Below are 13,974 nucleotides of genomic sequence, written 5' to 3' on the forward strand. Positions count from 1 at the left end.
ATAAATTTAAATTATTACTAACATCAATACTTACAAATTCCCAACAATTTTCAATATAATCTGGTCATCATGTACTATTGCAATATCTGACATTATTATATATGTAAAATACTATTATAACACATACACAATTCAAATAATAATCAAATCAGACCAATAAAATATTATATAGTAGAACTAGTGAGATTTAGATGTAAAAATAAGTACATCTATAACTAAATCATTAACATTAATCCTAAAATTTAATTGGGAAAGAATATGGAAGATAATATAAATACAATTTCTAATACTCGTGAAAGCCAACATAGCCAAGTAACGAGTCAAGAGGCATGTCGGATAGGAACCCTAGTGAATTTAGACTTGTTATTGTTGTTGTGCCTACAACATTCAAGTTATTCCTACAACATCAACTCATGGTATAGTGTCAATGGTAGCACGGTACTTTTCTGTGGCATAGAAAGAGCATCAAGTGTCTCATTCGATTCCAATCTTTCTCCTAGTCAACTCTCTTTCTCTTTCAATACCCAACTACACTACTTCCATAAATTAGTCCTACTCTATTAAGAAACCCTTTCCCTCTTCCCTTTTATCTCTTTATATAGAATGAAGCAAAGCTAAAGCGGTCTACTGGGGATGGACATCAAATTCAATACATGTACCGGATTTTATACTTGTTCAAACTCGAAGCACATGGACCTGAGTGATTAAGTAATTGTCCACGACTGGAGACCAGAGCTACCAATGTAACTTGCTATAATAAAATCATAGTCAGCCATATTTGTTCTAACTCCTAACTATTTAGCTTGGCTATGGAGTCTTATCCCTCTAATTAACTTTATGTAGAGTTGTATCATTAGCAATATTCAAATATCTTGAAAAACTTCCAATATAATGGTATAACTAAAGTTTTTATTTTATCTCTCTCTAACTCTTACGCGTTCAACCAATTGTATTTTTCTCATTATTATCAAAGTGCTTTCCTTGAATAGTGATACGGTTATTTCCTTCAGCCCTCACATGTTCCATTGGTCAATGGTCATGCTGAGTTGTCAGTCAAAATCAAGGTGGATCAACCATGATAAAAAATGATCAAATATAGCTCAGTTGAGACTCAAGTCTGATCAGACTAACTCGAACATTGACATCTACCCTAGCTCAAGCCTAAGTCTCATCATCATCTCTCAGTCTCGACTCCAATCCTGACATCTACCTTGGTTTAGCCCTAAGTTCCAACACCATCTTTGAGTCTCGGCTCCCAATCTTGATATCTATCCCGGTTTAGTCCTAGGTCCCAGCACTATCTCTCAGTCTCAGCTCTCAATCCTAACATCTATCCTAGTTTAGCCCCAAGTTCTGATACCATCTCTCATTCTTAGCTCTTGATCTCGACATCTATCCTGGTTTAGTGCCAGGTTCTGGCACCATCTCAATCTTAGCTCCCAATCAACATCTACCTAGGCTTAGCACCTAGTCTTGACATAATTTGGCAATCTCAGCTTCATTAGTTGAGATATTCTCTATCTCAACCCTAATCATTGACACGCTCCTCAACATCAAATCTCGGTATCTTCTCAGTCTCGGTTTCAGATCCTAACTTTGTCTATTCTAAAGGTCACTCCACATCAACGTTACCTTTTTCAACCTCAAGATAGGCCTATGCCCTACACGAGCTCTCTGGCAATTACTGTAAATATTCTAAGAATGGGAGAGCGTTTATGAGGTTATTTGATATGGTCTCCTAGATGCCCCTACTAACATGTGGCATTGGATGAATGAGGAAACCAATGATTGTCGGATCTTGTCCCCTCATCATCTTTTATAATAATGATATTTTGATTGACATGGAGATATTCTCTTGACAACTATATAGATATTCGTGAAGGTAATGAAAAAGGATTCCGATTTCTCTTCAATTCCACCAAATTCTACCCTTCTTTTTGATCTTCTCCTTTCAAGAAACCACCTCAAGAAAACCTTTACTCGAGCATCGGAGTAGCCTAAAAATTTGTCTCTCAGTCATTCTAACCCACTTTTAGAGTGCCCCTTCAAGATCCTTCATCCTCTTCATCGATAATCTCTGAGGAGGAGCGCACATTAGCCCACCCGTTGATTGGTGGCTTGACTATCCATGGTATTTGACCAAAACAAATTGACTTAATCTGTGGGAACTTTGAGCCAAGATGCTATGATAGTTAACACTAGAAAGACTACTAGTAATTGCGACTCAATGAGCGAGAGAAGGCAGGTAGAGCAACAACCATCACACAAGAGAAAATCAATGAGATGGTCTCCAAGCCATTGTGGGGATTCTTGCAACAACACTCATTCCTACAACCACCACTAGTAGGAGGCCTCCCTCCTTTATCTGGTGCATCCCCTCCTACGGGTAGGATGCCCTTGCCCTTCATAGGCATCCCGTCGGCTATGGTCTCAATCAACCAAGGCGCTAAACTCCCTAGTGAAGATTCGCATGATTCATGAGTAGGAGAAACCCTGCCTCGTGACCTCAAAGGAAAAAAGTTCTTGCCTCCAATGAAGGAAGCATCCAAGGAACATCTTTCTCTCAAGGAGTTATTGAACAAGAACTACCCATGAAATTTTTGCCAAACACGAATGGGAGAATACATAAGGTCTTCAGACCAGGAAGACCATCTGTGTCGATTCAAAAATGTTTCCCTGTTGCACCAGTACATAGATGGTATTAAGTGTCAAGTTTTTCTTACTACTTTGTCAGGCTCGGTCCAGAGGTGGTTTAGTCGACTTCCAACTTCTTCATAACCTCTTTCAACGACTTTAAAGTCGCTTTCCTCCACCAATTTTTGAGTAGTAAGAGATATCAAAATATGCCTCTTAATCTATTTACTATGAAGTAGACGCCTAGGGAATCCCTCCGAGAGTACCTTTAAACTGAGTCGTTTGAGATATTTCGTCAACCCCTTTAGAGATCTTAACTAATGTCTTCTCTTAAGGTCTGGTCAATAGAGATTTCTTCATGTCTCTGGTGAAGAAGCCTCCTCTAAACTATGAGAAGCTACTAGAACGAGCCAAGAAGTACATCCACTTGGAGGAATCTCAACTCACATGGAAAGGTGAGAACATCCCAACTTCTCAAACTGATAAGAAACCTCTTCAACCTCCACCCAAGAACAAAATTTCTCACCATATTCTCAACCACACCCTTGTTTGAAGAGAAGGGAGAGTGGTGAAAGTGGTAAACATGGACTACATTTGTAGTAGGGCCAAGCCATCCAACCCATGAAGGGAAACGGTATGTTTCTAGACCTACCACCAATCATATTCCCATAGCACTGAAGAGTATCAACAACTTGCTCAAGAAGTAAGTTATGTAACAAACGAACAGATCCAAAGTAGGGGAACTTCGTCCATCTCTATTAGGCATACGCCCATCAAATACTCCCAATGTAAAGATTTAGGAAACCAACCAAACCGGAGCCGAGACAACTCAATCCCTAGATAGGAGACTAAACCCTCTCGACACCAGTCCTAGGATCACCGAGATGATCGTTAAGAGAACCACTGAGATGATTGTCAAGACCATCGCCGAGATGGTCAAGACGATATTGCTTCTTGAGGCGACATCTACATGATCACAAGTGACTCCACTAATGGTAATTCCAACTATGCAAGAAAAGCTTACAGATGAAGGTTGGAAAATTATAGTGTAGGTACTAGTGGAAGTCAGAAAAATGACCCTCTCATAAGCTTTGGGCCCTAAGATTTAGAAGGAATTGTCATTCCACATAATAATGCCCTAGTAATCCATGCCCTCATAGCCAATTATAATGTATCTAGAGTATTTATGGACACGAGAAGCTCAGTAAATGTGCTATACAAAGAAGCTTTTGATTAGATGTAAAATGATGCCCTAGTAATCCATGCCCTCATAGACAACTACAATGTATCTAGAGTTTTTATGGACATAGAAAGCTCAGTAAATGTGATATACAAGAATCTTTTGATCAGATTTAAATTGATTGAGATGAGTTACAACCCATGTCGACTGTCCTATTCAAATTATTAGTCATGAACTATAACCACTCGGGAAAATATGCCTTTCCCTATCACTAGGTGAAGCACCTTTGAAGTGAACCCCAACTATCATCTTCATAGTAGTTGACGCTCTATCCTCCCTCAATGTCATCCTTGGAAGATCAACTCTCAGCTCATTTAGTGCAATAGTTGTTACGTCACCGCAAGTGTATGATTACGTCTTCAGTAATAAAAGAATATCAAATCCACAGGGGCTGGTTATAAGCACTAAAGATGTCTCAAAAGTGAATTAGCTAAACAATTGTGAAGAGATTATATGTCTTAAGAAACAACTAAAGATTAGAAGTCAAAGTTAAATGTAGAAACTTAGTTTTGTGAAGGTTCTAAGAGATTTGGTTTCTTAGTGATACTCATTAATGTAAAGTGATCTACAAATCCTATCCTCAATTGAAATGTATTTGCAAGAAGTCACCGGTTATTTCCTGTAGAAAACTTCGATCAAGGACTCATATCTAAACCTTAAGCAATTAAATAGTTATGATCCCTATGAAGTCCGTTTACTGGGACAACCCTGTCACGACGCCCCGCTGTCATACAACATAGAAATATCATCACTACTCAATCCACAATAAGATATAGAATTCAGCATATCAATCCGTCCTACTTCTTTGTAGATCCCTGCTTCATCCCCTCAAAGTAATCTCCTAAATGTTTGTTTAATGGGGCAGCCCTGTCACGACGCCCCGCAACAATACAATCTAGGAAATTCTTCTAAAAGATTTCATAAGAAATACAAACAACCAATTAAGAATGGTATTAGGGCACCAAACACAACAATCCATACAAGATTGATTGATACAAAATATAACAACATCCTTGAATCAAGAAGATGAAAAATCTATGAATCTTACATCAATTTACATCACCAATACTCCCTCCATCCTAGAACAAAGGAATCTACTCCATAGAAAATAGGAAAAGAACGGAAGACGAGAGGATTGAAGACATTCTGATCCAAATCAAGAAAATTGAAAGGAACGCTTATCTCAATACGATGAGTGATCTCCGGAACCAATCCACCGCCCTTAGAGTTGAATCTTGGATGGAAAACGCCTCCTAATAGGTGAAAATTGCGCCCAAGAACTGATCTCCCCAAAGGGAGAGCCTCCCTCTTTCAAAGAGGAAGAAGCCCTATATATAGAAGAGGGCATTTGGGCACCACACGACCTAGGGCACGACCGTGTTAGATTTACACGGCCAGGGCACTCCTCCTCTCGGCCAAGGTCACACGGCCGTGTGACTCTCACACGACCATGCCATTTTTTGCTTCTGCCTGCTTACACGGCCGTGCAAATCCACACGACCTAGCCAATTTTTGTCTCTGGAAGTGTTGCATGGTCGTGTGGCACACACAGTCATGCTATTTTTTGGCTCTAGAAAGGCTGCATGGCCGTGTGGCACACACGACCGTGTACTGGTTGGCTTGAAAAGGTGGCACGGCTGTGTAAGCTTCACACGGCCAAGGCACTCTCCCTTACTGTTGATGCTACACAACCCTATCATCACCACATGACCAAGGTCATTCCCCTTTGTAAGGCCGTGTGGCACACATTGCCAAAGTCGTTTTCCTCCATTTGATCATAGAATTGGCTACGAACATCAATTCTTCTCCAAATTCGACTCCTAAAAGCATAAAACACACAAGAGCATATCTCTGAACAAAAAAAAAATATTTATGCCAAAAGTAAATTAAGGAGTATGAAAGTGCATAGCTAAAGCATGTATAAAATATAAGAATGTGCGTCAAAACATGCTAAACAAGTGTATAAAATCTATGCACATCAATAGTCTCGACCTTTGATCAAAAGTTGAAATTCTCGTCTACTGATAAGGTCAGCTTGGTCGGCGGAGATCAAAACGTCGCTCACAAATGCTATGTAGAGATGGTTAAAACCGATGTCCAGAAAGCCATAAGAACTCCAAAGGACTTGAAAAGGGGAGTACATCTCTCATAAAAAATGGCCATCCTTCAGCCATCCCTTGAAAAGAAAGAGATCCCAAGCAACCTCAAATTGTGACACATCTACGGCCTTACCTCGGGCCTTATCGTATCCTTTTATCTTTCTCTTTTTGCAAGTTACTATTGCTACTCCTTATAAATATCCATGTTTTATCTAGAAAAATACTGCTTTTTTACTTGTCTATCTTTTCTTACATAGTCGCCTTACGATAGGCTCGAGAAACCTAACATCATGCTCATAAGTAAGATGCATACTCAATAGCCCTCTTAGCCCTACTCGTTGATGGCTTAGCCTTCTGAGAGTCTCATTATCTCAGCAGACTCAAAATCTGAGCCTTCTAACATTCTCGTTATCTCTGTAGACTTAGAATCTCATCCTTTTGACAACCTTGTTATCTAAGTAGACTCAGAACCTTAGCCTCTTGATAGCCTCAAAATCTAGCAGACTCATAACTTCATGATATACCCATCGTCTTGGCTCCACTTGCCAATGGTTCCACCTTACGACAGACCATGATAACCTAACATTGCGATAGCAACAAAAACTCAATAGCTCTCTTAGTCCTACTCACTAACGGCTCAATATTTTGACATACTGAGTATTTTGGCAGTCTGAGCACTCTGGTCGACTTAGAATTCTAATAGACTTAGAATTTCATGGTCTAGCCACCCTCTTGGCTCCACTCGCTAATGGCTTCGGCTTACAACAAGACAAGAGAATCTAGTATCGTGCTAGTGGAACTCTCAACCCTCTTATCCTCTCACTAGTGGCTCTTGTTAGAGTGTATACTAAAAGTTTAGCTTTTTGTATAAAAATTTATTTTGAAATAAGAATCATATTGGTCAAATGTCTACATTTATGCTAAGTGTAGTTGTCCATTTAATTTATATTGTAGATAACATGGTGTGAGGTGACACACAGAAGATCATGTTATCAGTTCCTTATAAATTATAAATAGTAGCTCACAACCAAGATGGAATGGGATAAACCATTGGAGTGATTGTAGTGTAATTTGGTATTAGTTTATCTTGACTATAAAATTACACTAGTACACTATGAGTGTATTGAGCATGACCATTTGAGTTAGTTTCTTTTTATACTGATTATATAAAAGAACAAAACCTCTGTTATTATGGAAGTGTTGTTGATTATAATAACAAGCACGCATACTTAATATTTATTCCTTTAATTTATCAAAGGGTGAGATTTAGTTCGTTAAATCAATAGGCCCATTAAGTTGGGAAATGATATTATTTATATGGTGTGTTGTTGATTATAGAATGAAATTGTGTCCTAGTAATCTAGGTTGATGATGTCCCCTTGAGGAGCTCATAAGGATTATCATGTAAACCCTGCAAGTGGACTTAGTCCGACATGACAATAAGGTTGAGTGGTACTACTCTTGGAGCTAGATATTAATTAAGTAAGTTATCAGTAACTCATTTAATTAGTGGACATTCAATATCTTAAACACAGGGAGACTAACACACTCATGATAAGAAGGAGCTCATATTGTAATATGGGATTGGTGCGGTAGTGCAATAATAACTCTTTAGTGGAATGAGATATTATTGATGAACTTGAGTTGGATGTTTGGGGCGAACACGAGAAGCTCAAGCTCATCGGAAGACCAAAACCAATTCCTCCTCTCGGTCCCTGTTGTAGCCTCTTATTTAAAAGCCTTATATCCACTCAAAGCCAAGTTTCTTACCCATCTTGTTGTGGCTGGCCAAGTCAAGCTTGGAGCCCAAGCTAGGGTCGGCTAAGCCAAAGAGAGGAGCCAAGTTGTGGCCGGCCAAGCTTGGAGCCCAAGCTAGGTGGCCAGCCACATTAAAATAAAAGGGTATTTTAATTTTTAAAATCTTTTCTTTTGTAGAAGCCATGATTTTAAAAGAGAGTTCTTAAATTTTAAAATCTTTCCTTATATAGCTTTCTACAAAGGATTATGAGAAAGGTTTAATATCTTTCCTTATTTATAGTTAAAAGAAAGATTTTAATTTTTGATAAAACTTTCCTTTTTTGTAACCATCCACATGTTTTAAAAGAGAGATTTTAATTTATAAAATTTTCCTTTTATAACCAACAAGGTATTTAAAAGAGATTTTCTTTATTAAAATTTCTTACCGGAAACAAATAAGGAAGTTTTAATTTTATGTTTAAAACTTTCCTTGTTTGGAGCACAAGTATAGGGCCGCCCATGACAAGCATTAAAGGAAGTTTTAATTTTTTGTTTTAAAACTTTCCTTTTTAGTCATTGGCAAGGAATATAAGGAAGTTTTAATTATGTTTAAAACTTTCCTTTTTTGCCAAGACCAAGGATTATAAAAAAGATGGAGGGGGTGCCTCATGACATAACACATCTTCTATTCCTCTCTTCCAATCCTTGGTGGCTAGCCCTATTCCTTTTCTCTTCTCCTTTTGTTTTCTTCCTTGGAGGCCGGTGACATCTAGTTGGTGATCTCTTGGTGGCCGGTTGCTTGAAGGAGAAGAAGAAGAGAAGGAAGCTCTCTTGTCTAGCATCCCTTGGAGGTTAGTTGGTGGCCGGATCTTGGAAGCAAAGGAAGAAGCTTGGGTGGATTTCATTTTGGAAGATCGTCACCCACACGACATCCAAGAGAAGGAGAGGAATACAACAGAATATCAAGAGGTCTATAAGCTACAAAAGGTATAACTAGTTATTAGTTTTCGCATCATAACTAGTTCATCTTTTGTATAGATCTTGAAAAACCAAACACAAGAGGTTATTAGTTTTAGGTTATCAGTTTTGTTATCGATTTTATTGTTCGATTTCTTGTTTCAATATTATATTTCTATTGAGGTCTCTATAGTTAAACCTAGTTTATTGTAAGAAGTTAAATATCCGATTTCTTTAAAAGGCTTTGTCTAAGAAGTGGTGGATGATCTCATACCCAAGAAGGCCTAGTGCCTCGCCATGTTTAACCTGGAAGTCGATATTTGAAATAGATATTTGATTACACTACAACAAAAACCCTCATAGACATCGGTTTTCCACCGATGTCTATTACATTTTCGACCGATGTCTATGAAGGCGATGTAAAAGGTCTGCAATTTTAGACATCGGGTTAAAACCGGTGTAGTATCACTTAACGACATCGGGTGTAAAATCGATATAATATTATATGTTAACAACACCAGTTTTGGCAGCGGTATACGACCGATGTAATATTAGTTAAGGATACCGATTTTGCAGCGGTGGAAAATCGATGTAATATCAGTATTGTTTAACAACACAAATTCGATTTCCGAAACAGTGAAAAACCGATAGTATCCAAGAAAATACACAAATATTAACAAATTACACAAATATTCTTCTTCCAACAGTATCCATAAAATACACAAATATTCACAAATTACATAAATATTCTTCTTACATCAAAAGCTAATAGATCCATAAAATACACAAATATTCACTGTTCACAAATATTCCAACATTATCCATAAAATAAACAAATATTCTTTTTACATCAAAAGCTAATAGATATTGTACACATCAAGGTAGAACATCGTGAGTCAAAAATCAAGCTGAGGCTACATTAAATTATGAGAATCAGAATCTGTTCAACTTGCTATACTGCTCCATTCTTCTTGCGCCTTTCATTTCCCTAATCTCACCACTTTTCACCTTCAAATGCCTAGTTTTCTGAGTTAAAACATCCACTGTTCTAATCTGTCAAACAAAAGTATCATTTGGTCTACTTAAATACAGCAAAGAAAAAAAACAGAAGAATTATACATGCTGCAGAAGTCCTAGAATATCACCATCAGAAAGAAATTGACATGGGACAATATACGCAATTTACATTCCATGCAAATGCATGCATCATCCAAAGTTTTCAAAAATCAAATACCTTTTGCAGTTTGTTGCTTACATAAGGGAAATTAAAGATGCTGTAAATTCTACTGAAATAGAGATTGAAAATGAGATAAGTAACCTTTTGCTGGTAACTTTTACTTGTTTGCTCAGCTTCTTTGATCTGCACATTTGAAATAATCTGTTATAAGGCAACATTTCTCCACTTTATACAAAAATTTTGCAAGCAAGAACATATGTTTCATCAATTTACCTGCAAGGGAATAATGAAATTTGTTATCAGTGAATCAATGGCAGAAGTTTCACAAAGAGCAGCAATAGCTTCACAGGCCTCCCTTCCTTTATTGCCTCCTCCAAATGCCTCAAATGCAGTACCATAAGAGCAGTCTTCATAATCTGTCCCTGTATCTGACAGCTTGTGGTCGTCCATTATCCCTTCTTCAGTGACATACTCATCATTACATGCATTATCGATCCGATAAATTTGATTGCTGGGGATGTTTCCAACAAATACTTTTAGAGCATCAGCACTTAAAGACGAAAACCCACTAGCTATATACATATCGGTTTGAAAACCTTCACAAATCTTATGTAAATGAATTGTACGATACTTGAGAGGAGCCTTCTTCCATTCTTCAAATATTTTCTCAGTATTAAGGACCTTAAATAACTTCGACAACGGCTTTGACTCAAAATTCATCTCATTTCGACCTCTGCAAAACATAATGACAAAAAAGGGAAAAATTATAGAACTGTTGATTCAATAATAGGGTTGAACTCATCTGATAAACAGGTAAAGTAGTTCATAAACAGTGTGATTAACTTGATGTGTAACAATCATAACATCAAGCAACCTTGATTGGTGCACACATAGACCACCTGCATAAACATAGAAAAGCTTTATCAAGCAAATCAGAACAAAACATACTCAAGATTTTTTTCACAATACTCAAGACCACTGCAACATGCAACTTGATAACCAACAAGGTAAATTTGGTCTTCCAAGTACTATTGAGCAGGCAATATATAAAGCAATTATAAATGAAATATTCAAACAAGACATGCTTACTCTAGGAAAATGTTCAAATCTGGGGCTTCTACCAATCTTAATAAAAATTGACAGTCAACAAACTGGTAGCTAAAAAAAATCTGTCAAAATGCTATAAACTTCATGGGAAAATTTTGAAAAGTCTAGTAATCAACTACAGTGTTTGGAGACTTTAGTAATCAACTATAGTGTTTGGCGTTTTGGTGTGGCCATACGACATTGTAAAAATGTTAGAAACAACTATAGCTAAAAAAAAAAATTAAGTACCTCCTCGATGTGTCATCAAATAGCAGCCGCCTTATTTGAGTATTACTTCCCACATTCATATACTTGGCATCCTCACAGCACTTGGATGCCCACCGTCTAAATTTATCTGCAACTATTTGCTTATCACCAACAGCGAGCTTTTCAATCTTTAATAGATGGACTTTATCGACTAGAATTCCTTCAGATTCCATCTTTACCAATAGAACACCAAAAGGGCGCCAACACTTTTCATAGAAGTCATACATTGTTCCTTGTATACTGCCTTTCAAAAACCATGGTACATGCATAAGTTTTTCTTTCAAGCGATTAAAAAGTTTTAATGTATTCACTGCATCTAAAGCAGAAAATCTAATCCACGATCTTCGTTCTTCTCTTTGTAGAACATCAACAGGAGGAAGTGTGATAATTTTTCCTTCAGTTCCATCTTTCTTTAATTTTTTCTTACCAAAGATGGATTTCATTGACATCTTTCCACTGATTAATTCAACATCATCATCTGAGTTTCCTTGAGACATGATCTTTGGGTCACTTGTAAGTGCTTCAAGTGAATAACCCCCATCAGTTTTCCTTGAAGAATCAAAAAGTCGTGCAAGATGCATGGTATCCACATGGAACCCAGCAAGCTTGATCCCATTGTTTCCTATTATATGACTATCAAAGCTATAAGTATGCCAAACCTACACGTTATTGAAGAGAAATACATTTAGTATCACACAACTTTGAATACAAGCATGCCTTATTCCAACTAAGAGGAAGAAGCACTAGTATAGATAAGATTATCATAAAACAAAAAGCATAATTTGAATGGAAAATAGGAAGAAACTCACGAGTGAGAGTGGCTACTTAGCTCATTAGTGTTTGTTGACCTCACAGATCTATTTCTTCCTCCATTTGTCAGAATTTCCCAGACATCATCTATGCTGCCAACTTGAGGTTCTAAAAGGCTAGGCACATCTTGCGTCCCATTTGATGCTTGCTTTATATCCAACCTTCAGAAAAACAACAAAGCCCAACAAATTGAACCTTTACTTGGCAAGAGGTTGTTGGAGTGTATACTTAAAAGTTTAGCTTTTGTACACATTTATTTTGAAATAAAGAATCACATTGGTCAAATGTTTACATTTATTTGTTAAATGTAATTGTTCAATTAATTTATATAGTAGATAACATGGAGTGTGGAGTCACACTTAGAAGATCATGTTGTCCGTTCTCTATAAATTATAAATAGTTGCTCACGACTAAGATGGAAAGGAACAAACCATCAGAATAGACGTAGTGTAATTAAGTATTAGTTTATCTTGACTAATAAATTACACTGATACACTTTAAGTGTATTGAGTAGGATCATTTAGGTAAGTTCTTTTTGTACTGACTTAGTAAAAGAACTAGACCTTAGTTATTATGGAAGTGTGTGCTCTTAATCCTAATATAATAACAAGCATGTATATTTAATATTTATTTCTTTGACTTATCAAAGGGTGAGGTTCAGCTCGATAAATCAATATGCCCGATAAGTTGGAAAATGATATTACTTATAGTATGTGTTGTTGATTATAGAAGGAATCTGTGTCCTAGTTATCTAGGTTGAGAATGTCCCCAAGAGGAGCTCATAAGGATTGCCATGTTAAACCCTGCAGGTGGACCTAGTCCAACATGACAATAAAGTTGGGTGGTACTACTCTTGGAGCTAGATATTAATTAAATGAGTTGTCAGTAACTCACTTAATTAGTAAACATTTGTAATCTTAAACACAGGGAGACTAACACACTCATGATAAGAAGGAGCCCTAATGTAATTTGGGATTGGTGCGGTAGTGCGGTAATAACTCTCTAGTGGAATGAGTTATTATCGATGAACTTGAGTTGTATGTTCGGGGCGAGCACGAGATACTCAAGCTCATCGGAAGGCCAAAACCAATTTCTCCTCTAGGTCCCTGTTGTAGCCTCAATAAAGCCTCAAGTCCATCCAAAGAAAAGCCTATCTTGGTGTCCAAGAAGGGGCCGGTTCATTTCTTGGTGACCAAGCAATGGCCGACCACATATTCTCTAGAAGTGGCAGGCCCTTGCCTTGGGCAAGGGGGCCGGCCGCAATATTTAAATTAGGAAGGTTGTTTTTGAATTTTTAAATTTCCTCAGATATTTACAATTTGTAAAAAGAGAGATTTTAAAAATTTATAAAATTTTCCTAATTTAAATTAGGCCACAAGGTTTTAAAAGAGAGTTGTAAAATTTATAAAACTTTCTTTTAAAAAGAAATATTATTAGAGATGTTTTAAATTTTAAAACTTGGTTTTAAATTTTAAAACTTTCCTTTTAATATCCACATTAAAAAAAGAGAGAGTTTGTAAAATTTTATTAGAAGTTTTCTTCTTTTAAATTTTATAAAATTTTTTTCTTTCTTTCCCTTTTAATAAGTGGCCAGCCACCTTGCTTGGTGCCCAAGCAAGGGCCGGTCAAATAATTAAACATCAACAAATAGTTGTTTAATTAATAAATCAATCTAGGATTGATTAATTAAAAGGAAAGAAAAAGAAAAAATTAAAAGGAAATAGGAATGAGTCTAATTTTTTATAAAACTCTTTCTATAATTTTCCGTTGGGAAACTAATATAAAAGGGGGGAAGGGGAGACCTTGAAAAACATAACAATTGATATTGTGTTGTTGGAGATCATCAAGTGGCCGACCCCTCTCCCTCTCTTCCCTTTGCTCTCTTTTGCTCCTTTGTGGCGGTGGTGGCCGAATTCTAGAGAAGGAGGAGAAGCTTTCCGGGTGGTGTTCGTCTTGGAGGATCGTCG

The sequence above is a fragment of the Zingiber officinale genome, chromosome 5A (assembly GCF_018446385.1).
Source record: "Zingiber officinale cultivar Zhangliang chromosome 5A, Zo_v1.1, whole genome shotgun sequence".
Taxonomy (NCBI): domain Eukaryota; kingdom Viridiplantae; phylum Streptophyta; class Magnoliopsida; order Zingiberales; family Zingiberaceae; genus Zingiber; species Zingiber officinale.